Source organism: Rattus norvegicus, chromosome 9, assembly GCF_036323735.1.
Source record: "Rattus norvegicus strain BN/NHsdMcwi chromosome 9, GRCr8, whole genome shotgun sequence".
Taxonomy (NCBI): domain Eukaryota; kingdom Metazoa; phylum Chordata; class Mammalia; order Rodentia; family Muridae; genus Rattus; species Rattus norvegicus.
In genome coordinates, this window is record NC_086027.1 from 39,390,622 (window position 1) to 39,416,633 (window position 26,012).

The window sequence follows — 26,012 nt, forward strand, 5'->3', positions numbered from 1 at the left end:
AGTTACCAAGACGCCTCCGCCTCCTCCCTTCCTCCCCTCCCCTCCTCTCTCCAGCCCTAGATGAAGAACTGCTAGACTTTGTTAGCTGCTAAGGGACTGTCAATTTTCTTTGGGGATGTGACTGAAGGTATGTGCCCATAAGCCACTAGATGGCACCACATCATTTGTAGATGATTAAAGCTAACTACTCAAGATGCTACTTCTATGACTACTACCACCACCACCACCAACGCCACTGTCACTGTCACTGCCACCGCCTCCGCCTCCGCCTCCGCCTCCGCCTCCGCCTCCGCCTCCGCCACCGCCGCTACCACCACCAAATTACTACTAATGATAAGTTGGATATCAAGTTAGGAGGTAGACAGTTTAGGGTGTTTTGGAGGAAAGGGAAGGAAGTAGTGGGTTATGGATATGACCAAAGTACATTTCACAAAACACATGAACTAGAAAGAAAATAACTAGGAAGTTATTATTTTTTAAAAAGATAAAACAGTGCAACTTGTTGAGGCAATTAAACATGTTTTTAAGTGACAAAAAAGACGAAGAGTACTCAAGCATGTTTCCCTTGGGCTTGTTTCAGGATATAAATTCAAGGAATCCTAAACTCATTAGTAAGACTCTGCGGTTAGGGAAAATGGTTCCACAGGCATTGTTTTTGCACAGGCCCACTCAAAGCATTATTTTCCGAGGTTCCTCGGCACAGATTCTCAAAGAGAGCTGCGGCCATACAAGGGCGCTGACTGCTAAGCGAACTGCTGAAAGAACACAGTGTCATACAAGTGATGTTGATTTGGGAGTTATACAAACTCTAAGCATTTCAGAGACATGGACGCTTTTGTTAGCATTTTTTTAAAAAAATGTTATTATAAGTATGTAATTTCCTTCTTCCATTTCATTCCTCCAAACCCTTTCGTATACCTCTCCTAGCTCTTTCAGATTCTGGGCCTCTCTTTCAATAATTGCTGTTGCATTCATACATGTGTAAAAAAGGAAGACTTGCAGGCCCAGCGAATCAAACTAATAGAAAAATTCCCTATACAGAGTACCTGCTGGCAAGCTTAAGACAAAGACACAGTAATAATCCCAGTATTGTTCAGATGCCAAAAAGTGAGATAACTGTCAAGGAAATCATTGGTATCAAGTTAATCCATTTCATGAAAGGCTATGTGGGTTGTAAATAGTTAGATCATGGCAGCAGAGCTCCCAAGGATGTGGGATTTTATTCTACACTACGCTGTGCACCAAATTTTACACATGGGGTTATAGAAATTATGTTGTCATTTCTTGTTTTAAGTTTTTGCTTTTTTTTTCTGATGATTTCTTGCTCTCCCATTCTTCTCGCTGTGCTTTTGTATAATGTAAGGACGTGACATTCTCTTTTTAATTCTACAGAAGGTCCTAAGGAAGAGCTAAGAGATAATAACTTGAACTTTAGTACAGTGTTGGAGCTGTCAAAGACCCGGGGATCCTTAGAGATGAAATAAACATGTTTTTCCTTATGGTGCAGCTGTGAGCCTTTGTAGTCCAGTAGTGGAATCTTACAATTAGAATATGGGTTTTCCCTGACAGCAGCATGTTGTGAATACTTTATCTTCAAATCGTGACAATTCATTAGCGAGTTGTGGAAAAATCATAGATGTTATGAATGCCTTTGAGAGATATGCTAGAAAGACAGTGTGCCCTTTCTTTGCTTCCTGACCACTATGATGTCCACTTCTCTAAGTCTGTCATATTATCGCCGTTTTCTTCTCGTGCTCATCAAGCAAACATGAAGTCAACTATCAAAAGAATGTGTCAAAATATATGGCCCCTTAATGTTGGTTTTGTCAGGTATTTGGCGACAGCAATAATAACACTGACAAATATAATTATATTCTTAATGTCACCACTGTTAATTGGAATAATTTTAATCACTTCCTCACATATGACAAAAAACCCCAACATGATTAATGAATCTTGAAATTATTAATTTCTAAAAATTGTTAAATAGCCAATTATCTACATTTATTTTGAAGTATTCCTGCTAATTGCCTTTGAACAGATTTTTAAGGTAGGATTAATGGAAAATGAACTTGTTTATTTATATTTTATAACATATTCAAATTGTTTGTAGTATCTTGCCCAAAATATTTTCTAGAATGATGCCATTTTCTATTGATGCCAAAATCATAGGATTTAAAACAACTGGCAGCATATATAAGTCATTTGACTACATTACTACTTCTAAATCCTACTAATATTTAAAAATGATTATTGGATAAGTAATGTTCGCCTGTTTTAATATTCATATTACTTTCTATTCATATCACTGTTGAGGTTAAATATACATTCTTTAACATAATAAGTTCCCCTTGAGGCAACTTTTTTTACATAAATTGTCATGAATAACTTATCCCCAACTGTATATGGTGTTTGTGAACCTAAAGATTATCATTACTTTTATTCAGAAAATTGTGAGATAAATACCCGTTATTGTGAACATTCTTGGATGGTATATGGTATTCTAATAAACACATTAGAAACACATTTCACCATAGAAAAGACTGGTTCTCAATTAAAAGGAATGGGAGAATATAATTTAGGAAAATTATTTGAAATTTTAATAGCAATTCTCTCATCTTTATTTCCCTGAGCAAAATCACAATGCTATTAATAAATAAAAATCTTTAGGGAAACTCTTGGAGCCAAGTTATGTTATAGGTCATCTGGGGATCTTATAAATCATACCTAGACCTGTGTGCTAGTTCTGTCTAATATGTAAACTTTAATGATGAGTATTAGTAGCAAACAATTTTATCAACACATTACTAAAATCTTACCTTACATTAACATTTTCTTCTCGGTTCTAGTATACCAGTCATGTTATCCCAGAAGTTCTTGAAAAGCCAGTTACTACATCACTAGCCTTCTCAGTTTCTGCTATGTATGTTTTTTAAATTTCTTTATTTCTTTAATATGATAATCTACTTCCAAGTAAACATCACTCCCACCAAGTAATATGGGGACTTTTTTTTTCTTGGTCACAAGAAATAAACAATGCTATGGACTTTATTATTGACATAATTTTGGTTAATTGAAATGTAACAAATATCAAATGTTATACTAGTGAGATTAAACATTACTTTGTGTTCTGGCTTGATTTTCTCCTGAATACTGGAAGAAGGGATATAGACGTCTACTTTAGAGCCTGGCCAATCAGTCCAAGTATTCTTTGCACTTCAACCAGTTGTGAAAATCTTATAATCATCTTATATTTTAAAAATGTTTTCACTAATAAACAATGAAAGCAAAACTCACTAGTGGGTATACATGTCAGTATTTAAAAGGCAATGAAATGGTGCTGGTCCATAAGCAGTATTGGCTTTTTACCAAACTATAACTTTGCTGCAGAGCATATGCCATCACATACATAATTGGCATAAATGAAATGTGTTTCCATTGCTTTAAACATTATAATATGCATTTCAAATATTGTTCAAATAAGGGCCTCAGAAGATTAGGTAATTGCTATCCTCAGCTCCTTGTTTACAATTTTTTTTATAGGACAGCTATTACTATGTTGTCCAGCTTAGTTTTGAAGTGACTTCATATAACACACACACATACATAATATATCTATATCTATATCTATATCTATATCTATATCTATATCTATATCTATATCTATATATATTGATATATATACACACACACATACACACACACATACATACCCATGCATACTATATATAGAGACAGTTATAGGTATATAGATTGTGTGATGTGAGTGGTGTTTCTGTACAAATGTATGCATAAAAAATTGACTTTTCATCCCATGTCTGAAATTCCTGTCCTGCTCAGAGTCAGGGCTCTTCAGGAACCACTAATGATGCCAAAATTGCTTTTAAAGATGATGTAACTTTCTCCAAAATATACTATTAAATATAATAATGGTTACATAGGACTTAAATTATCAAATATACATACATATTTATATAATTTATCTATATATGTTTTAAATATATGTATGTGTGTGAGTGTAGATATATGATTTATATTTGTATATATTTATATATTAATGATGTATATGTTTATATATTTATAACAAATAAATATAATTTACTCATAGGTATACTGTATATATATACATATTTATATATATAAAATCATTCATATAGTGTATATATATATATTTCACCTCACCCTTCTCAATATTGCTCTGCTCATAAATTTACAACTTTCTTTACAGAAAATTTTTATATGTAAATGACCTCTGGGAAATGGTAAATGCTTTTATGCAGGTTTCAGACAACCTTAGAAATTTATCTGAATACCCATCAAAAATTCTACATATTGTCCTTATAAAGAGCTGCAGTATTTTGAATAAAAGTGACTCCCATAGACTAATGGGGCATGGCATTATTAGGAGGAGTGGCCTTGTTTAATTAAGTGTTACCCTGTTGGAGGAAATATTTCAATAGGGATGGACTTTGAGATCTCAGAAGCTCAAGCCATGCCTTAGTGCCTGCTAATCCTTATGTAGAACTCCCAGCTATCTCTACAGCACCGTGTCTGCCTACAATTTACTATGCTCCTGCTATGATAAAAATGGACTAAACTTCTGAACTGTAAGCCAGACCCAATCAAATATTTTTCTCTATAAGAATTGACATGGTTATGGTTTTCTCTTCAAAGCCATAAGTGTCTGAATGGTAGTCATAAAAGAAAAGAAAACTCTGCAGGCTCTGTTGGGAGTAGGTGGTGCTAGCTCTCATTTTACCTCAACTTAGATAAACCTGATAACAGAATTCACTTGGTATTTTGGATGACAAAGTGTTAGATCAATGGAATGATTGGCCTATATTTTAATTCATTTCATTCCATCTTTTAAAAGAAGGTCTTACTATCTATTCTGTGCTGTACTGTAACTTAAATGTGCCCTAAACTACTGTTTCAGCCTTCTGAATCCTGGGATTTCAGGTGTACGGCAAAACACCCAACTTGATTTATTGAGAAAGCACATCATACAGAAGCAAATTTTAGAAGTATGTGATCAAGAGTTGAAGCTGTTGTATTACTGAAAAACTTTCCCAAATTCCCATGATATTTTATTTAAAAAATAGTAAACACTAATTTGCAGCAAATTGAATGGGTTCAAATTTATGAACAATTATCATATTTCTTTATTCAAGTTTGACGTGTACTGTTCTCATTTCTATTTCTAATGAATTAATTTGTGCCCATAAAATCCGTTAATATGATTCTAGTTTTGTACTGTTCACATGTAAATACTCTAGATATTTACTTTTCCCGTCCAATTTGTAGCTTCCTATTTTTAACATACAGATTTTATGCTCATATTTATTTACTGAAGATATAATTTACATAGCCTTTTTATTACTTTCTGAAAACTTTATTTATGCCAGTGTGTGTATGTTTGCTACATGTATGTCCATGTTCCATGTACATGACTTGGAAGCCAGAAAAGTGCATAGAATACCCAGGAACTGGAGTTACACATGGTTAGGACCTGCCCTGTGGTTGATAAGATCTGAACTCCATAGTCTTCTGTAAGAATAGAGAATGCTCGTAACCACTGAGCCATGTCTCATGCCCTGATTTTAATATGCTGAGTAGAGATTATAAAGATCATACACTACCATAAAAAATGCAATTTCTGAATTTGATTATTAATATACTTCTTCCATTGAATAGGGTGTGTTAACACTGCTGTGCTGCTAACCTTAGTTATTGTAAGGTTTTCCCCCTGATGAGGCATCCTATTTTTATTATTGGATATTCTATTTAATTACATTTTAATTTTTATACCTCTTTCCTGGTTTCCCCTCTGAAAACCCACTCTCGCCTGTCCCCTCCCCTCCCCCTGCTTTGAAGAGGGTGCTCCCTCACCCACCTACCCACTCCCGCCTCACCACCCTGGCATTCCCCTATACTGTATCATTGAGTCTTCTGAGGACAAAGGATCTCTCCTCCCATTGATGCCAGACAAGGCCATCCTCTTATGCATCTCAAGATTCAAGGATTAATTGAGCTCAGGGAATCCAGTTGAAGAGGGAGAGAAAGAATAGTAGGAGCCTGAGGAATGGAGGGCACCATGAACACAGGGCCCACGGAGTTGAATAAGGAGAGTATGGTGTTATGAATAAAAATGGTTCCCATAGACTAATGTACTTCAGTGTTTGGTTCATAGGAAGTGGCATTTTTAGGAGGTGTAGCCTTATTGAAGTACATGTGGCTTTGTTGGAGAAAGTGTGTCACTAGGATGTAGTCTTTGAGAACTCAGAACATGAACTCGAGGCTCAGTGGCTCATAGTAATTTCCTGCTGCCGATAGACCAAGAGGAGCTCTCAGATTCATCCCCACTACCATGTCTGTCTGCATATCAGAAGCCACCCTCATAAATCCTATATGAGAGTTGCTGTGTCCACGGTGTCTCTTTATAGCAATTTGAACATTAACTAAGCACAGGGCTTATAAACGACTGAATCGACAATCGCGGGTTGTTTTAGACCTTCTACATACATGCTGTAGTTTAGATTTTTGGTTTGTTTTTTGTTTGTTTGTTTTGGGGGTATTTTTTTTTCTGTCTGCTATTGGGACTCTTTTCCTACTACTGGACTACCCTGTCCAGCCTTGATCTGAGTGTTTGTACCTAGGCTTATTGCATCTTCTTAAGCCATTGTCAACTGATATTCCTGGGAGGACTACTCCTTTCTGAAGGGAAAGGAAGGAGTAGTGGACCTTGGAGAGAGGCAGAGACCTTGGAAGGGAAACGGAGTCGCGGCTGCCTTTGGAGGTATTGTATAAGAAAAAAAGTGAATTACCCCAGATTTTTCTTTTACTGGAAGGATCTATATTTTGTTTTGAAAAGTGGTCAGGATATTGACAGTTTTCTGTTTTACTTCTCTTAGCAATCTACATTTTATTTTCCCAATTGTCTTTTATAAATTTGCAAATACTGATAATTTTGCTGTTAAACTGCTATAAATCTCCTTTATTGGATTTAAAGTGTTTTGTGAAGAGTTCTATTTTCTACCAGGCTGGACAGGCCTACCTCTTACTTGGATAAAAGGCACTTGGTTCAGGTTTCAGGATAGGATGCAGTTAATTTGATGTGGCCAAACTCTCTAAAGCTAGTAAGTGGCCCTGGGAATACCTGTGTGACTGCAATCCAATGAGTATATAAAAATCAGTCATGAAAATATTGACAGGAATACAGCAAGAAACAGTGTTTTCCTTCATCTGCTAATGCAGTCTGCTCCTACACTGTATCATTTTGAGAGAAAAACTGCTTCTAAGATATTTCTTCTTGAGGTCCCTGCCTGTTTCAACACCTCTATGGTAACTACTTAGACTGGGCCCTGGACAGTAATAGTTTTATAAGGTCATAGATTCAATACAAAAATGTTTCATTTCTCAGTTTAGAATTTTCTCATTTTAGAAAGTCACCAACTCTTAATTCTAAATTGTTCATGATGAAGAGGTAGAGGCTTGGGGTTCTTTTGCTTTTTATGTGTTTCCACATTGTAACCGCACTGCCTTGTGGAAGCATTCATTGAATGTGATTGTTCCTGCATTATTCCAGTCCTGTTTGAGTGTGAAGGGACTGGCGCTGGGCTCCGTGGGTCGGCCATCTGTTTCTGTCCTCTGCAAACATTTTGATCTTTAATACTTTTCAGTATGTATTACTGAAGTCCTTTTCTGGCTAACATGTTGGTAAGTAGGCATTTCGGATGAAAAACTGTGATGTTCAACTTCAATAGATGACACATACACCATTTAAAAGAAAGAGTTGTCTGTCTGTGTGTATTTTTATTTTCATTTAGCTATAAAATGTATCTTAAAAGTACTGTCACACTTACGAATTGGAAGGTGAAACGTGGTAAGGTCTGGTAGCTGAAGTTCTTAAATAAATACTGGAACTACATATGGGAATATTCTAGACTCATACTAATAGATTTCTGTGGTCATAATTTTATTTTTTCTGTTATATGCGTGGAAGTTTTGTCTCCATGCCTCTGCACAACTTGTGTACCTGGTGCTTTTGAGAACCAGAAAAGGACATTGAATCCGTGAAACTAGAGTTATAGTTGTTTAGGAACCATTATGTGTGTTTTGGGAATTAAACCCTAGTCTCCTGGTAGAGCAGTCAGTGCTCTTAACAGTTAGCTCATAGAAACAGGCATATGAAGTAACAGTTTAACTCAGGTCCATTTAATACTTACACAGCCCTGTGAGAGATAAAAATATTTTAGAGTATTTTAGTTTTATGAAACAGAAGAAGGAAGACTACACCAATATGTGGATGCTGCAGTCCTACTCAGACGGGAGAAGAAAATAATCTCGGGGAGGTAGAGGGAGAAGGGGATCTGGGAGGGAGAGAAAAGGGGGAGGGAAAAGGGAGGCAAGCTCAGATATGGGAGATTTGGGGGGCAGTACAGAGGGTCAGGAAATGGAATGGAAGTGTGTAGCAATGGGGGATAGGGAACTGGAAGTAGCCACTAGGCAGTCCCATATGCCACAGAAGCAAGAGGTGTCCAGGACCCAACAGGGACGACATTAGCTGAAATACCCAAACAAAGGGGAGACCAAACATGTAGAGACCATATCCAGTGGATAGGCACGGCCTCCAGTTGTGGGATGGGACCATCCGCCCACCTCAGAAATAATCCAGAATTCCTTCTGTCAAAAGGAAATACAGGGGCAAAAAGTGTAGCAGAGTCTGAAGAAAAGGCCACACAGAGACTGCCCCACTTGGGGATCCATCGATATACAGACACTAAACCCAGACACTATTGCTGATGCCAAGAAGTGCTTGCAGAGAGAAGCCTTGTATAGCTGTACCCTGAGAGACTATGCCAGAGCCTGACCAATACAGATGCAGATGTACACAACCAAACATTGGACTGAGCACGGGGATCCCAATGAAAGGAGTTGGCAAGGACTGAAGGAGCTGAAGGGATTTGCAAACCCATAGGAAGAACAATAGTATTAAACAACCAAACCCTTCCAAAGCTCACAGGGACTAAACCACCAACCGTAGAGTACATATGGAGGTGGGGACCAATGACTACAGCAGCATATGTAGAAGATGATGGTCTTATCTAGCATGAATGGGAGGGGAACCCCTTGGTCCTATGAAGGCTCGATGACACAGCGAAGAGAAAAGCAAGGGCACTGAAGCAGGAGTGGACGGGCATGTTGGGGAACACCCTCATAGATGCAGGGGGTGGGGGAATGGGGATAGGGGGTTTATGGAAGGGAAACTTGTAGGAGGACAACATTTGAAATGTAAATAAATAAAATAGGCATTAAATATGAAAATAATCTATTTTGATATAGAAACAATGACAAATATTTAATATATGCTTGCAGATGAGTTTGCACACAAACTAGTGTTCCTTTTTCTGATAATGCCCTTATGTTACGAGCACTTACCATAAGTTCTAGTCTCATTAAATACTTGTAGCAAACTTTACTGGATCACACAAACTAGGTGCTTGGTTATAGAATTTATTCATCCTGTATAATGTTCAACAAACAAGAAAATAATATTTTGCTTTGTTCTATGACAAAGTCTGTTAACTAAATGATGTTTCAGTAATTCTTATTAATGGATTGGAAACAGAGTCCAAGAAATTTATCAGTGTTACTATGAGTCAGTAATTTGCAAATTCATGTACATAACTATATGTGTTATATTTGCAAGTTCTAAAAATATTTAAAATACTAATACACAGTTCCCAAGATACAAAGTAATTGCTCAGTATAACAGGTATCTGACTTGCCTTTGAGCTGTGTTACATATGTTAATATTTTTTTCTACTATTTCATATTTAATCAATCCTCATATGGCTGGTTTTAAGCATAAACTACAGAAAATCAAAGACCTTATACAGTTTTTTGTTTTGCAAAGCTCTCCATATAGTTGTTTGATTATATACTTCATTTCACGTGCTTTTATTGACTTGAATTATTGCTGAAAGCAATAAAAACATGAATCAGAAAATTGGGTGTATTAATTTTGAGACAGTTTGAATTTTTCTAAAAATTTCTTTGGTGACATGGTAAGAATTTTCATGACTTTTTCAATAAAGTATGAAGTTTTTTTTAGGCAAAATTATTTCTTTATTGAGATTAAGTTAACTGCATAGATTTAATAATATTGCCCCATTGCTATCCTTATTTAAGGTCCTGAACACATTTCAACACACACAATGATGGGTGTCCTTTTTGCTAAGCTAATCTACAAAGCTTAGGAATAAAGAAAATACACAAAACCCACAAGTTTAACAAACAAAACAAAACTTCAGTCTACATACATACTGTTAAAGTAAAATCATTTCTCCTAAGGAACAGACAAGGTATGAAGGCATACCATTGAATGTTTTTCTAAACAGCCGGGAATGAAAGAATGTTTAATATCTACGATGCTTATTATGGCCTTCAAAATTGCCTCCTTGGATCCCTCTACCAAAGCTAACAGGACTGCCACTCACAGGCTCTACACTACTGATTGATGCCTGGGGTTCAAAACCTGTTATTTTCCTGTAGGCAAAGCCATTCGGGATGGAGGTCCTTGTGTATTACTGTGACATTATATGATTTCATTTGAGTTCCCATATTTTCAGCTCCTTCTGGTCCCATAGCAGGACCAGGACCCATGGGTTGGCTAGGTAGAATTCCTCTGCTGTTTATACTCTTACCCATCATTGGAGGAGCCATCCTTGGGTACCAGCAAGTGCTCTGCTGAATGCATCTCCCATGTTTATTGCTCCACGGGGACCCATATCATGCATCTTCATGTCCTGTTCTCAATGTTCCATAGAGTGTGGTTTAAAACCCTCCTGCTGTCGCCTCAGTCCCTCCAGTTCTCTGTGTCGGATCATTTCTTCTTCATGACAACGATGTTCCTCTTTATGTCTCAGTCGTGTTTGCTTTATCCCACCATATTCAGGTGTAATGAGGTATGACAGTGCAAAACTCTCATTTAAAAGTTGACCTGATACCTAGGATTTCCAAACAAGTTATGAAAAGATGAAAAAAAGCACGGTTTAAATGATCATCACCATCATTTTTAATTAAGTATTTATTGATATGTGTCTATTGACCAAAGCTCTAAGACTACTCTAATTACTTTTTAAAACGTCTGTTAGTCCTAGTATTTTTATAGGCAAAGAAAGCATTACTAATAGTTCTATGAAGGCATATGAAAATAAAAATGGGTCACATAACATTTTCATAAATCCAAATAATTAGAATATTAGTGAAATAGTAACTAATTAGATAAATGGTTAATTCATGATTGTTAATGCATTGCTTAAAATAACTAGTTTCATTTATTGCCAGTTTTGTTGATTATATTTTACTAAAGAAATGTAATTTAATTACTTTTACCCCTTTTTACTCTAAATATTTATTTAGTATTATTATTTTTATTAACCTTTAAAAGCCTTTTTGAAAAAGCTTATCTTAAAAACATTCTCCTTTTTAAGTGGCTTTTTGAGAATTTCACATGTGCACATAACATACTATGATGATGCTGTATGCTCAACTTCTTTTGTTTTTGTTGTCCCTGAGAACTCTGCTTTATTTCTTCCAGTCCCTTTCCATCATTCATGACTTTTAGCTTTGCCCTGTACCCATTTAGCTTACCCAGGACCATGTAAGTAAATGTAAAATTGCCACTGTCCCCTGGAGCCTGGCTGAGTCCCTGTGGGTGAGTCACTACTAAAAGTTCTGAGTTCTGCTCTCCCTGAGTCAGTCAATAACAGTTCAACAGTGAGAGTTTAGGTCTCAAGAACTGCTCTGCCATCCATTTCTGTTCACTGATAATTCTTATGTATACCTGGGGCAGGTAGTCTCATGTATACTTGCAGATACTGTGAATCTGTGATCAGAATAGATGTATCTTGCTCAAAAAATGACATTTCACAGTCCTTCTCCCTAACCATCAGTTCTTATGTTCTTTCAAACCCATTTTCTGCAATGTTTCCTAGTGTGCTGTAAAGGGCTTGTTTGGGGATGAGTAATCAGCTTTCTTTATTCTCTATTCACATTCAGCATCTTTTACTCTTTTACAGCTATATAACTCTCCTCTCTCTCTCTCTCTCTCTCTCTCTCTCTCTCTCTCTCCCTTTTTCTCTCTTATACATATATGTATATGTATACATATACATATGCATATATATGTGTATATATATGTATATATATATATATGCCTGAGAGTAGCATTTCTTTTTTTTTCTTTTATTTATTTTTTTATTAACTTGAGTATTTCTTATATACATTTCGAGTGTTATTCCCTTTCCCGGTTTCCGGGCAAACATCCCCCTCCCCCCTCCCCTTCCCTATGGGTGTTCCCCTCCCAACCCTCCCCCCATTGCCACTCTCCCCCCAACAGTCTAGTTCACTGGGGGTTCAGTCTTAGCAGGACCCAGGGCTTCTCCTTCCACTGGTGCTCTTACTAGGATATTCATTGCTACCTATGAGGTCAGAGTCCAGGGTCAGTCCATGTATAGTCTTTAGGTAGTGGCTTAGTCCCTGGAAGCTCTGGTTGCTTGGCATTGTTGTACATATGGGGTCTCGAGCCCCTTCAAGCTCTTCCAGTTCTTTCTCTGATTCCTTCAACGGGGGTAGCATTTCTAAATAAGTACAAAAAATGTATTTAGAAGGCAACCTATTAAGTCCTACTAAGTCAATTTAGCTAAAAACGTAATTCAGTTCCCATCTTTGGACTAGATCTGTACTGCAGTGAACTTCAGACCCAGTTTACAGTATCAGGTATTGACTCTTTCTGTGGGAGAAAGTCTCAGATCCCATAAGAGAACATTGTGGTACCCTAAGAATAATAGTGTCAAGAGGACCACAGTGTGCAATGTCCCTAGTATCTTTGTCTCATAGATTGTATGTTCCACACCTGGTAAGACTAATGATGCCTTTTCTCATCTGGCATTGCTTATTCTGGCAAGACAAATGCTACCCAGCAGTGAGGAAGCCTTGTTCAGGCAAAAGCACTTGTGCTTGTGGTTCACCTTCTGTAACCCCACAAGTATATGTTCTTCTGCAGACATTTTTAATACAATAATTATATCTGACATATATGACTCAAGCACAAAACAAGCTTGCACAGCTGTCTGAGCTTCAGAGTCCATTAATTTACAAACATTCTTATCCATTGTTTCCCTCTCTCTGTTGAGATGTTTCCACCTTTACTTTTAGGATTACAACAGCAAATAATTTAGACACCTTATTCACACTCTTCAGCCTGAGATACTTCATCTGACTCCTAACCCTTCTTCTCTAGGACTTTAACATTTACATTTGAGTAACTTACATGGACATCAAGTTCATTGATTCTTTTCTTGACTATACAGAGTCCACTGATAATTGCTGAATGAATTCTTCATCTATATCTTTTTTATTGCAGTACTATTTTTGCAGCCCCTGGCATTCTTTAGATATTCCTCATAGTCTCATATACCTGTACCCATATTCTAATTTATTGCTCACATCTCAATAAGATTTTACATATCTTTCTACTATTTTGTGGTTTGTATAAGGGCAACTTGGAGGAGTCAAGAATGGTTTTTCACAACGTAGCTTCTGAAGGGCTGATAATGTGCTTTAGTGCAGTTTCAACAGTTATGTAAAAGGAAATTCTAGGTACCCATAACATTAGAAAATTAATGCAGATCTAGGAGGAAAATTTATAGCTATGAATTTTGTGCCATTGAAGAATCTGAGATAACCCAAACAACCTAATGATGCATTAAAACCCAATATTATTAATATGTAATCCATATAAGGGAAATCCAAAAATTAATATGAAATAAACAAGTTGACTAACACATAACATATATTCTGTAGAAGTTTATGTCCACCACGTTGACTAGTGAACCATTGTGTTATAAGTAAAGTAGACAAAACTAATGATAGTTTTATATAAGAAAAACTAGTAACACAAACCAATAGAATATATTTTTATCTCCTGTATATCATAAGCAAAGAGGAGGTTGATATGTTGTAAAAGGGAGAATATCAGTTACAGAAATGAGGTGAAAGAATAAAAATAGAGCTGGAGATTTTAACCACAGTGCTGTATAAGCTTGCATGGGGGTGCTATAATAAAATTTCTATGGGTAGTATATAGTAACATGTGATCTAATAAAAAATTTAAAAAATAAAATATTGAGTTTTCAAATATGATGCATGAAAATAATATTCTTTAGATTTCTTTAGAAAGTGATATTACAGTCACAAATTAAACCTAGAATAAAAACCAATAATATAAATATGAAACACAGAACATAACCCCCCGCAAGCAAAACCAACACACTAGGAAATAGACTCTATACAGTAAGTTCCAGTAGATTGAAGATTCAAGTATATCAGGACAAATATTATAGACAGATTGCACAGGCAACATCAGATACCCCATGATACAAAGACAAGAGCCCACTGAAGCCAGAGCTTAATGTAGACTGCGATCCAGTATTATTCATAATGCCTCCTTATGATGTCATCACAAACAACAGACCAATCATAACTGACTATGGTTTTGGTCAGCTTCACTGCCACAACCAGTTTCCTGGTTATTTTTCTCATCGTTACAATCAAATCCTTGACCAGTATTGTCTCCAGAAATGAAGGGTTTATTTTTGTATATCCTTACAAGAGAAGCAATGGTGGTAAGAATTTTTTTTCCTATGGAGCTTGGTAGTTAAGTGACTGGTGACACTTCATTAAAAGTTCTATATCTTCCAGTGACACAGTTCCAGTTCCACCTCCATGGGTTCCAAAAATCTCATACTGGAAACCAAGTACACAAAATATCTGATATACTGTTAACAAAACCACTGTGGTACTTTGAATAAAAATTGACCCCTACAGTCTTGGGAATTTGAAATGCAGACATCAGAGAGTGGCAGTACTTGAGAAAAGTTGTGGCATCAGAAATCCATCACTGGGACTTTCCTTAAGGTTAAAATTTCTAGCCTTCATTTGCACTTTCTTGAATTTGAGAGTGCAAGGCTCTCAACTTCCTGCTCATGCCTTCATGATTCCAGATAGCTGACATGCCTCTCCTCTGCTATCATGGGCTCATAGACCACAGGAGCTCTAGCTTCCTTGGGATTTATCACAAGAAAATAGTAACCAATACATATACCATAAGCAGGGTGGCCTATTATTTATCCCTACCCTACCCTGGTTACCCAGATGTCAAAACAGATTTATTACTATCATATAGTCACAGCAGGTCTCTGTTATTCCTCCAGAGAGAGAGTGAGTCCTATAAGGCACATAGATACCAGATCCCAGTCCTCTTTCAGGTAGCATAGGTTTCATATTACACAAGAACCTCCCCTTCCCTCAGAAACCTTTAAGTCCATGGAGACTTTGTCTGGTGGGAATGAAACTGTCTGCTTCACACTCCCACTAAGTGGCCATCATTACTAACGACATGTTTCCAGAAAAGATGATCAGTCCTTGAATCCATGCCCCTATGTAAATTTCTATTTTTTCCTCTCATCTCCAACTAAAACCTAAACCTGTGATGTGAAGAGAGATAGAAATCAATGGAAAACCTAAAGGTACAGAAAATAAAACTAGAGAAGACAGATTGAAAGGATTGATGGATTAAAACAGACTTTAGTGTGACCAAGACCATTTCAATGATCGAGTCTGTAATCTAAATAACATGAATGATCCACATGTATCCCAGTAGTCCATAAAATCGAAGAAAGGATACTTTTAAATTATTTTCATAAAATAAGGATTTTGCTTATTCTCAAACTAATTTTAAAAACACCCAAATATTTGGTAATGTCATTGACTAATAAGATATGAAAATTCTTTGTGCCTATATATAGAGCCTGCTGCTCAATCAGTGCAGGAACCATGACTAGGGGAGTGAAGATGATTATAGGAGAGGCAGAAAGAAGATGCAATAGGTAGAGATGGGAGGGTTAATGGTGAATACCATGCCAGGAAGCACGTGTATTTTCTCAGTGTCTTTAAAAGCAAGCAACACAAAGCATGCCCAATTCCAGGAAGATCAGCAACATGACTAATTCCAGGAAGATAAACAATGATCACAAATCCTTACATGACAAGTTTATGGTACATAGTATCTATGTTTGAGTAAGTCCATTTCCTTCAGGCTAGGACGGTCCCTCAAAAACATAGGCTGAAGTAGAGGTACTTGGCAGGGTATAATGCACATCTTACTTAAAAACAAAGTTAGATGTGGGCAGAATCAATCTTGATTAATCACAAGCAAGAAGTCAGTCAAAATTAACTCCAAAAGTGTTCCCCACATGTCTCCCTTTTTTATCTATACAAGCCAAAGTTTGGTCCAGCTCTTAGGGCAGACTGTGTCTGTTTAGGTGTTGCCTCAAGAAGGACAGAACTTACCTATCAACAGTACTTGAATCTTAGCATCCATGCCCTGTCTTAGACTGATCTACCTCTGAGAGAATTTTATAACCCCCCTTTTTATCTATAAGAGGCAATTTATCAGTTAAGGAGCAGAAAGTTGTATCTGTCTTAGGTTTCCACCAGAAAACACAACTCTTACCCACCATTGGCACATAAATAATCTTGAATTCATAGCCTATCATAGCCTGAGAAGGTTTTCAAGATAATCTTAGCCATCATTCAATACCAACCTCTGCGAGGGAAGACATTGGAGCTTGAACTGATGTAACTCTGCTTTCACATCTGTAAAAGCTTTGATGATTTTCCTCAAACGAACAGATAAAAGACATGCCATGAGAAGAATCATAAAGTCAAGTCCTCTACACCAAATAAATGAGGAGCATGAAGGAAAAATGGTCTGAAACTCTATCATTTACAATGCTAGCAGCATCAAAAGACAAAGGCTTTGCATTTCATAAATTCACAGCCCTCCTTTTTTTAGCAGGGCTAATAAATCTAGAGAAGTATTTAGTATTATGCCATATACTTTTAAGGTGCCTTTTACTCTGGTCCAGTTATGTAGACTCTTAGTATACATTTTTGGAGTAGTACAAATCCATAGATATCAAGCATGACATTCCAAAGGGTTTCTGACTTTCATTCCTTCTACCTCATTTCCCATGATCTGCACTATGTCATACAATGCATAATTTTTTTATTCTAGCCGTCTATCTAAATACTATTATATACTCAGGACATAAGTTACATTTTCTGCAAAATGATTAACAAAAAGAGCTGTTTGTAGTTCTTGTGCTAAAGCTAATGCAGAAGTAATGGCACTGGCTAAAAGTGTTATGAGAGCAACAAAACCAGCAATGATCATCTCAACCACGTTTACTCCTTGCCAAAACATGATTTATTTCTTCTAATATTTGTAAGTCTTTCTTTGAAAATACTAAGTTTCAGATAAATTTACAGGAACCATAATAAAAGGCAATTGATGTACTATCATCACAGATTGAGCTTTATGCAGAAACACAGTTGGACAAAAGACAACTGAGGCAAGAAACTCATACCTGAGCCGATAACAAACATTCCTTATTAGTAAAAGATTAGGTGGGGAAATGCAAAAAGTGATATTTACCCTTAATGCCAGAACCTGTTCCATTCCTATCCACAGCCAACACATAAGGCAGTAGCCAATTTCAAAATATGTCTCTGAAAATATCCAGAACCAACCCTCTAAATGCCAGCTATCATTTCCTTTTGTCCACTCTTCGATTGATTTCCAGACCAGTCCATGACTGAGTCAGAATAACCAATCACATTAAAGGAAAGAGGAGGCTCATTGTAACAACTTCTTCATTTGCTTGAATTTTTCAAGGTAAGTTCCACAGTCTCTGCGCCTTCTGTCCCACAAGTTCTAAAAGCCTGAGGCAAGGCATCTTGTCCAGTCTGAGATAAAGTTATTCCCATCTTAATGCTTTGCACTACAGACCTAGAGATCTTTTTCTCCCAAGTCCACAGGAACACATCCAGCATTGGTACTATTTCTAGTAAAACCAGTAGGCAGGCTCTGACCTTTAATAATGTAATTCACTAATTTGAAATAATTTTTACTCTGATACTGAGAAAATCCTAACAGCTAATAGAATTACTATGTGTCACGAGAACTTTTGGCCTTGACCATAGAGAAACATGTAGTGAAGGTTGATCAGGAACATGTGCCCAATACAGCTTCCCTGTCACCATTATCAGGACACTCAGCAACATCATGGTCAGTATCATTATTTGTCCCAGAGTCAGCACGTCTTGCCAATCACTCTCTCAGCCACCATGCTCCATCATCCTGCAGAAAACTATGAACATGCTTTCTTCAGCTTATTACAGATCAGGACTGCCAAATGCCAATAAGTAGATCCTTCCATTTCACCTGGGCATAAGCATGCCTAGTTGTACGGTGCCATAGACACAGCATCAGAGAGTCCCTTGGCATCCAAGGTCAAAAAAATTCAAACTTAAATTTTGTGATAAAGGAGTATACAACGCCCCCTTTTTTGAAACTGATATTTAGAGCTCATTTCATAATTCCTTGTCCTTGAGGACATGTGAAATTATGTATATTATAGCAATTATAAGTTACATTTTATAAATTTAACTCATTTAATTATGAGTTAAACATGAGTTTTGACATATGTAATTAATATGTGATGTACATACTTTTCATTTAAAATACATAAATAATATATAATACATATGGTTACATCTATTAATCATATATATTAATGTTTATAAATCATATTCTATATATATATAATTTATATTTAACTTTTATAATATATATTTAATAGTATTACTTATATTGTGGATAATTTATACACATACATATATGAACACACATGTATTTACTGTATACATACTTCAAGGTATACATTTTCTTTTTTATTGAATATTTTTTATTTACATTTCAAATGTTATTCCCTTTCCTGGTTTCCCATCCATAAAGCCCCTATGCCATTCCCCCTCCCTCTTCTTCTATGAGGGTGTTCCTCCACCCAGCCACATACCCCTTCCTGCCTCCCTGCCCTGATATTACCCTAAACTGGGAGATCCAGCCTTTCTAACTTGTATGATATATGTTAGTTAATAAAAACTTCGTTTGGGGCCACCTGCTGGAATGTATAAGAATAGGCAGGTGTAGTAATATGGAGTCCATTGATTGTGACAGGCAGGTCCATGTCTTAGGACTTTGATTTCCAGAAGCTTATGTGAATTTCAGTTTACAAAAGGATGTACATTAGTATTGACTATTGTATTAAAAGTCATATTTTAGAAATATAATTAACAGGTGTCTGTTATACAATTCAAGTAGACACATGCCTTTGAGACCCTAGTAAAAGTTGTAAGTTTACAGCCATAGATATACAGATTGAACAGAAATTTTTTAGTATGATGAGAAGCATCTTTAAGTTTATATCCAGGCAACAATCAAAGGGAAATTAAAATCTTCAGCTGTGACTGAATTGTAAACTGCCAATTTTGCATTAACTTATCAGAAGTCCATTGATCAATGTTAAAATTATGAACATTGAAGTAACAATAACATGAGGCAGAATATGAAAAATTTCTCATTGTTTTCCTTAAATCATTTCTTACATCTCTATAACTTGCATTTATATACCTTAAAACATCTTCTTAGACCCTCCAGCATTTTTCACTTGCATTTACCAACTTTAAACATATTTCCTTGCGTTTACTAACTTTAAACATCTTTCACCAGAAGCATTTTTATTTCTAAATCATCATCATCCAACTTCTTTTACATCCTCTAACCTTCATCATTTGCATTTACCAATCTCAAAAGTTTTCCATAAACAGTTTTTATGAGACATTACTGGATGGATCGTAACTCACCTCTGGTTGCTGCCTCTGCCTTCCCCCAAAAAGGGAAGGCTGGGAGCGAGTTCTGGCTGGGGGTGGGGTGGGGTGGGGTGGGGTGGGGCGGCCCAGGAACCAAAGAGTGGTTCGCTGAAACCCACTTCTCTCCACTAGCCTAATCAGTGTCCAAAGACTCGGTGTATCTGCAGGCACATTACCTGGTCCATGCACATCATAATAATTTTGAAGTTTCTCTCCAACTTTCTTTCAGATTGCTAAATTTATTGTACCTTCTTCAGGAAACCAAGGACAAACCTTGTTTACAAAATCTTAAAAAAATTATGTAATTGTTGTTACTCTACTTTAGCAAAGCATATTAAGCATTTACCAAATAAAATATATAGCCATTTCTCCTCCTCCTCTCCTTCTTCTTCCTCTTCTTCCTCCTCTTCCTCCTTTTCTTCTCTCTCTCTCTTTCTCTCTCTCTCTCTCTTTCTGTCTCTCTGTTGACTTTGAATTTTATGTTTTACAAGCTCTCATATTTATCCCAAGCTCTCTTACTTTCTGGAGTTCTTTTACTTTCTTTTACAGCTCCCTTACTGTTTTCTGAACTCCCTCTTATCCATGTTTCTCTCTGTCTTTTACTTCTGAAAGTTACTCAACACTGCCAACACTTTCACTTTTTCCAATGGTGTCCTTCACTGCATCCACAAGAGTCCAGCCTCATGCTGGATGCCATTCAGCAGGACCATGTCTAAGTTTAAAACAAAGACACATGTCAACAGACTCATTTATGATTAGCCACAAACAAGAAGTCAGCTAAAATTAACACATGAAGGGTTCCCCACACTTTGAGAGTACTTGATAACTTTACTTCATATTCAATTACCCCCCATTAAAATGACCACAATTCATGATCAAGAAGACTTCACCAGATGATTCCTATACAGGTACCATCCCACATATACAAAATGACAAAAAGCATACACATCATTGTACAAAGACAACAGTTATGAAAGGAAATCAAATGCCATTGGAGACAAAATCTATGGAATTAGAGAATTTTAGTATGTCCATGTCATTCCACAAACACATATATTTTTTGGTGCAGGTCATATTCAGACAAGGGAATGAATGTTTCTAGAAAGGATAGTATTGGTCTGATGCAATGGGTGCAAAAGTGAAATAAAGTAGGTGGATAAGAACAAAGTGAATTACAGAAGGTATGGGAGGTTGTGATCAAATCCCTCATTGTGTAGGTACAGACCAACAACGGTTAAAATAAAAAGGAACTAAGACAATAATGACAAAGTAATGACTTTCAGGAAATGGAAATTTTCTGTCAATTATAACAGAACAAAAATTTAAAACCTAGTCAATATTGTCAAAAACCAACCAACCAACAAACAAAAAAGCCAAGAAATAGATGTCAAATACCATGAGCCAAATTGAAAACTTGAAGCAAACTCCTTATGTTGAGGAAGAATCGGTGGGGAAAGTCCAAGTCTATTAGTTACAAGTGCGTCCAATTGCTCCTTCACCAACCAACTGCTTCTCTGAAGCATAAAGTCAAACCTCAGGCTCAGGCATTGGCTCTTTGGGATGGTATGTAGCATACCTCACAGTGATCCCTTGTGATGTCACAGGAAATGAACCAATCAAGGCTGAATAAACCCCAGACTGTTTCTGCTGTGGTTTTTGTTGTTGCTCTTCTTGCTCTTTCTATTTTTTGCTCACATTTTGTCCCCTACAACTACACTAATTTTTCTCAAGGCTGCAGTTAGGGCCTAAAATTGAATTACTTATGGGAGGAGCTGTTTATTTCACCTCACATTTACAGAGCATAGTGCAACCTAATGATAGCAACTTGTGGCGTGAGCATCTGGACTGTGATGTAGGTGCTTGCATGGTATTTGCAATATCCCATTCAGTACTGATAATTTTCTTCTAGGTCTCATCACCAGGGTTTGCACAGTGTCACCAACAACACAGCCTGCTGGCAATCAAACATATGTGACACGGTAGACATTCCATATGGAGTCACTTTCATTGGCTCTTGACACTTTAATTATAACAATAATAATAACAATAACAACAACAACAATAATAATAATAATAATAATAATAAATATAACTGAAAAAGTTACTCACAATGATAGACTGGAGAAACTTTGTGCTTCCCTGCGTTATTGAAACAGGTACAGTAACTGCTTCTAGTTGAGTGTATGTGGACTTTCCATGAAATTTCATGTTAGCTCTCACTTTCTAAATAGTTTTGACTTTTACCTATCTTATGTAATTTGGAATTTTGTGTTTGCAATAGTGTCTGCAGGCCTTGCCTGACCTTGCGATGCTTTAAATCTCACACACATCTACAACCTCTATCTCTGACTCTAATCAGTAACTGGAAATTTGTCTGTTCATGTGTCTCTGACAGGTTTCTGTCTTCCTCAAGAAACTTTAAAATGTTTCTGCAGTTAGCCAATGTCATTATGGGATTCTTGCTGTCCTGACCATTATGCAAAGTCTTATTCTATCTTTCTGTCTCCTGCCTTTAATGTATCACTCTAATAACCACGAGCTCTGTGACTGAAACTGACCATACTCAAGAATGTCTAGGTTGAGATTCCTTTTCTTCGACCTCACTGAATGCAAGAATTTTCCTTTGTACTGTGCATTACATAAACTCAGCTAGTCACTTTTAGGGGGAAAAATCTGTCATAGATAGCAGGCATGATAGTAATGAGGGCCTGGTTCATACTGGGTGCTGGGGAGGATGGAAGGCACGAACGCAAACACAGCCTGGGAAAATGGAGGCCTGATTCAAGGAAGGGTAAAGAGTGCCCCATGTTGTATGACTTGTATATGGTAAATCAGTCCCATGTCATGATTACTTTGCACAGTGTGGACATGAGTCCCTCAATACCCTATTTTGGCTGCTGCTGTTGTACACCAAAATATCAAGGTTAGCCTCATCCCATTGTCTGAAATCTTCTGAGCATTTAATGATCTGGGGAAGTTTGACACTTGGGAATTGAAGGTTGCACAAGATTTCAAGACTGAACTCAGTAAGCCCTGAGATTCCTCAGGCCATTCACAATACTAATTTGAAGGAGGGTGGGTAGGTGAAAGGTGAGAACCTAAAAGACTGACAAGGACCACGAAATGACTAGTGTCCTCATTTGTCTTCCCTGTTGAACCAAGTGATGCCAGAGAAGTAATGAACTGAAAAGATACTATTTGAGTCAGAATTTTAAGTTGTGTCCAAATATGAGTACAGATACTGGTAGGGTGTCAAAGGCTGGCTCACTGCTGGCAGCAGGAAGGATGGGATAGCTGAGGATTAAGACAAAGTCCTTAGTCTCTCCTTGGTGATTGGGAAACAAGGTCTGGTATAAGGCAAAATTTCTCAAGGTCTGAATCATTGGATATGCTCCCAGATGATTTGTAAAATCAATGTGCCTTCATGGCTATGCCACATGTCCTGCTGGAAATTGAGAGTGATGTCCCATAGGTCACACCACACCACAGAGTCCTTAAGTGATACTCTAAGAAGTATAGAGGCAAGATGAAGTAGACCAAGGTCCTTAGATTCCCTGACTTTTAGAAAATTGCATGAGCAACCTCTGAGTTGTCTACATATTCCATTTTTGAACTAGGAATAGAGGTGTGTGTTAGTACAAGAAATGAAGTCACAAGACCTCCCACCCACTTGCCTGTCCTTGGCATGGCTGCTTGGAAAGTTCCCCACTCCACTCTATCTCCCTACTCTGCTGAGATTTCACTCCCTGAGAGCTTTTACAGTAGGAACTCCATCTGGTTGTTTGTGGTATTCAAAGATGTCCTCACATTCTACATCACTCTGTCACATGGGACTCCTACATTTTCTACATATCAAGCTTTTGGACAGGGGTTGACCTCAGCTTAACCCAAGATGCAGTTTGTCAGAAGTGAGAAAATCGCCAGCGGGGAGCATACATGGGGTATTTGCCTAGAAACTGACTCACATATTCCATTCATCTGGTGAGATATACATTTGATGGTCAAGGGGTATCACATGCCATATTATTGTTCTGGAGTGTAGATATCTGTGGAGCTTCTCTCCTCAACTCTCATGACGTGTTGCCCACAGCCAATTGCTGTCAGAAGTGAATTATCTTTATAGTCCCAAGAATGGGCAAGCTTAGAAGAAAATTGCTGGACAGAGCAAAAAGGGAGCTCAACACAGCATTGCTTTTCACATCTGACTTTGCTTTGGGGCAGTCTACTTCCACCAAAGACATAGCGATTTTTTCTAGACCATAGTCTCTATCACCTGGGTTTTGCCACCTCACTACCAAGTAGTCCATCTCAACCCCTTATGGGAAATCCCATGCCCCACAGCCACGTCTTGATGACACTGTTCAGGTGGACTACATCTCTTTTCTTGTCCATCTACAGACCTCAGATTGTCTCAATGTCCTCTACCGTCCTGTGAGTCAGTTTCTAGGCAAATAGCACATAGGCTCTGCAGATGATTTCTCCTCACTTCTGCTAAACTGCATCTTGAGTTAAGCTATGGTCACCTCTACCTGAAGGTTAAGCAGGCTGCGCAGGTGTGAGCTGTAGGGACCACACCTTGTAGAATGACATGGCCAGTAGGAAGTTATCTCCTCTGACTCTCTGGGAACTAATTCAAGGGCTACACTTGTCTCACATGTGGAGATATTAAGGGGAATGGTGACAGTGTGTTGCATGTCAAGGAATTGCATCCTAGAGACTGACTGAGAACTAAACTTAATCCTGCTGGTTTATATTCTCTTCTGAATTCACTTAAGAACTTCTGTGGCCTGTAAGACCCCAGGCCAAGTTTTCTATTTTTTTCTCCTGAGAAAGTCAAAAGGCATGAAGAAGGCCGACCAGAGGAACAGGACATTGAGAGACACCACATCCAGGTTGCAATTGAGAGAACTTTCCAGGGCACACAGAAGAAATAGATTGGCATTTAGAATGGGTAAAGGCCCTCCAGAAGTGACATCTGTGGGAACAAAGCCATAAACATAGGATATGTCCCAGTTTTGCTTAAAAAAAGGAAACCTCCCTGAATTTATTCATCTTACCAAGCCCTTTATAATGACTTTTGGAAAACACAATGTGGAAAAGCAACCAAATGACTTGTCAGGAATAGCTTTGCTCTGTGACCATGACCTGTCCTGAGAACTGCATTGAGGGTTGATTTTACCTCACTGTTTCAGTGTTTATTGTCCTTGTTCACTTGGAGTATTGTTTTGAGCCTAGCATAACACTGTTCATCAAGTGACAGCATAGGGCAGAGGGACCTGTTTACCATTTAGGCATTGGGCATGGCAATCTAAGTGAGGGGCACATATGTAGGAAGCCACATGCCTTTCTTCATTCCAATAGAGAACCTGTCAGGAGCTTCTTGCTACTCAATGCATTGTCCACCATTTGGGTGTTGATCAAATGAAGTTGTATGGGGTTCAGAGTCAAGCAGGTGGTGCTTCCCATGCCAGGAAGAACATGCATTCCTCCCTTAATCCTTTCTACCACATCAAGGCCTGGGTGGCATTTACTGGTCAGATGTTGCCCGAGCCAAAAGCACCTTAGCTACACAAATAACTTAACCTGATTTCCTCTTAGCATGTAAGATTAGTCATGTCAAGGTACTCATTCTGCTGTGAGACCCTGAATATGTGTTTCCTCAAACAGAAGTCCCACTTACTCTCTGAGAGATGCTGGCTCTCCCCAACCCTATGGCAACCACAGGGCTCCAAAAATTCCTTTCTTATTCTTTGCAGTTTCTTTTGTGGTGCTTTCTAATTTTTGTTTGTTTGTTTTTATGCTCTTGTGTGGATTTGTATCACTCTCTCTTGTTTGTGGCAATTTCCTTCTGTGATTGTTTTTTTTTTTTTGAACACACTTTCCTTCCTTTTGGCATGAAATTCTTGTTCTCTTTTTCTTCTGTGCTTGTGGTTCGTAGGTTTGATTTTTTTTATGGTGATTCAAATAACTCACAGATTCTCTTTATATTTCGAAAATAAATTGTCACTGACTTTATGCGAATGATTCAGTTCCCCTGCCTTGTCTTCCAGCTCTGGTATTCTGTTTTACACAATCCACTCTCTTGGTGAGTCTTTCAACTGAGATTTTAATTAGACTTACTGAAATTTTCACTTCGAACATTGTTGTGCTTTCTATATTTCATTTAAATCTTT

At 37.4% G+C, this 26,012-nt stretch overlaps 1 long non-coding RNA gene across 6 annotated transcripts in view; it reads right to left on the reverse strand.

The window, feature by feature from the left end:
- The window catches only part of LOC102554281 (uncharacterized), a 94,103-nt gene extending 72,648 nt beyond the window's left edge, over nucleotides 1–21,455 (reverse strand). For 2 of the 6 annotated variants that reach the window (XR_005489085.2, XR_010054742.1), the window contains exons 1-3: nucleotides 21,235–21,403; nucleotides 12,486–12,644; nucleotides 10,707–11,009 (exon numbers count right to left, since the gene is read on the reverse strand). This is a non-coding gene — a long non-coding RNA (uncharacterized LOC102554281). Of the gene's footprint in view, nucleotides 1–10,706; nucleotides 11,010–12,485; nucleotides 12,645–16,670; nucleotides 16,746–21,234 lie in introns of all 6 variants that reach the window. The other 4 variants (XR_010054743.1, XR_010054745.1, XR_010054744.1 and 1 more) reach the window with 4 other exon arrangements.
- Between the last annotated feature and the right edge of the window lie 4,557 nt (nucleotides 21,456–26,012).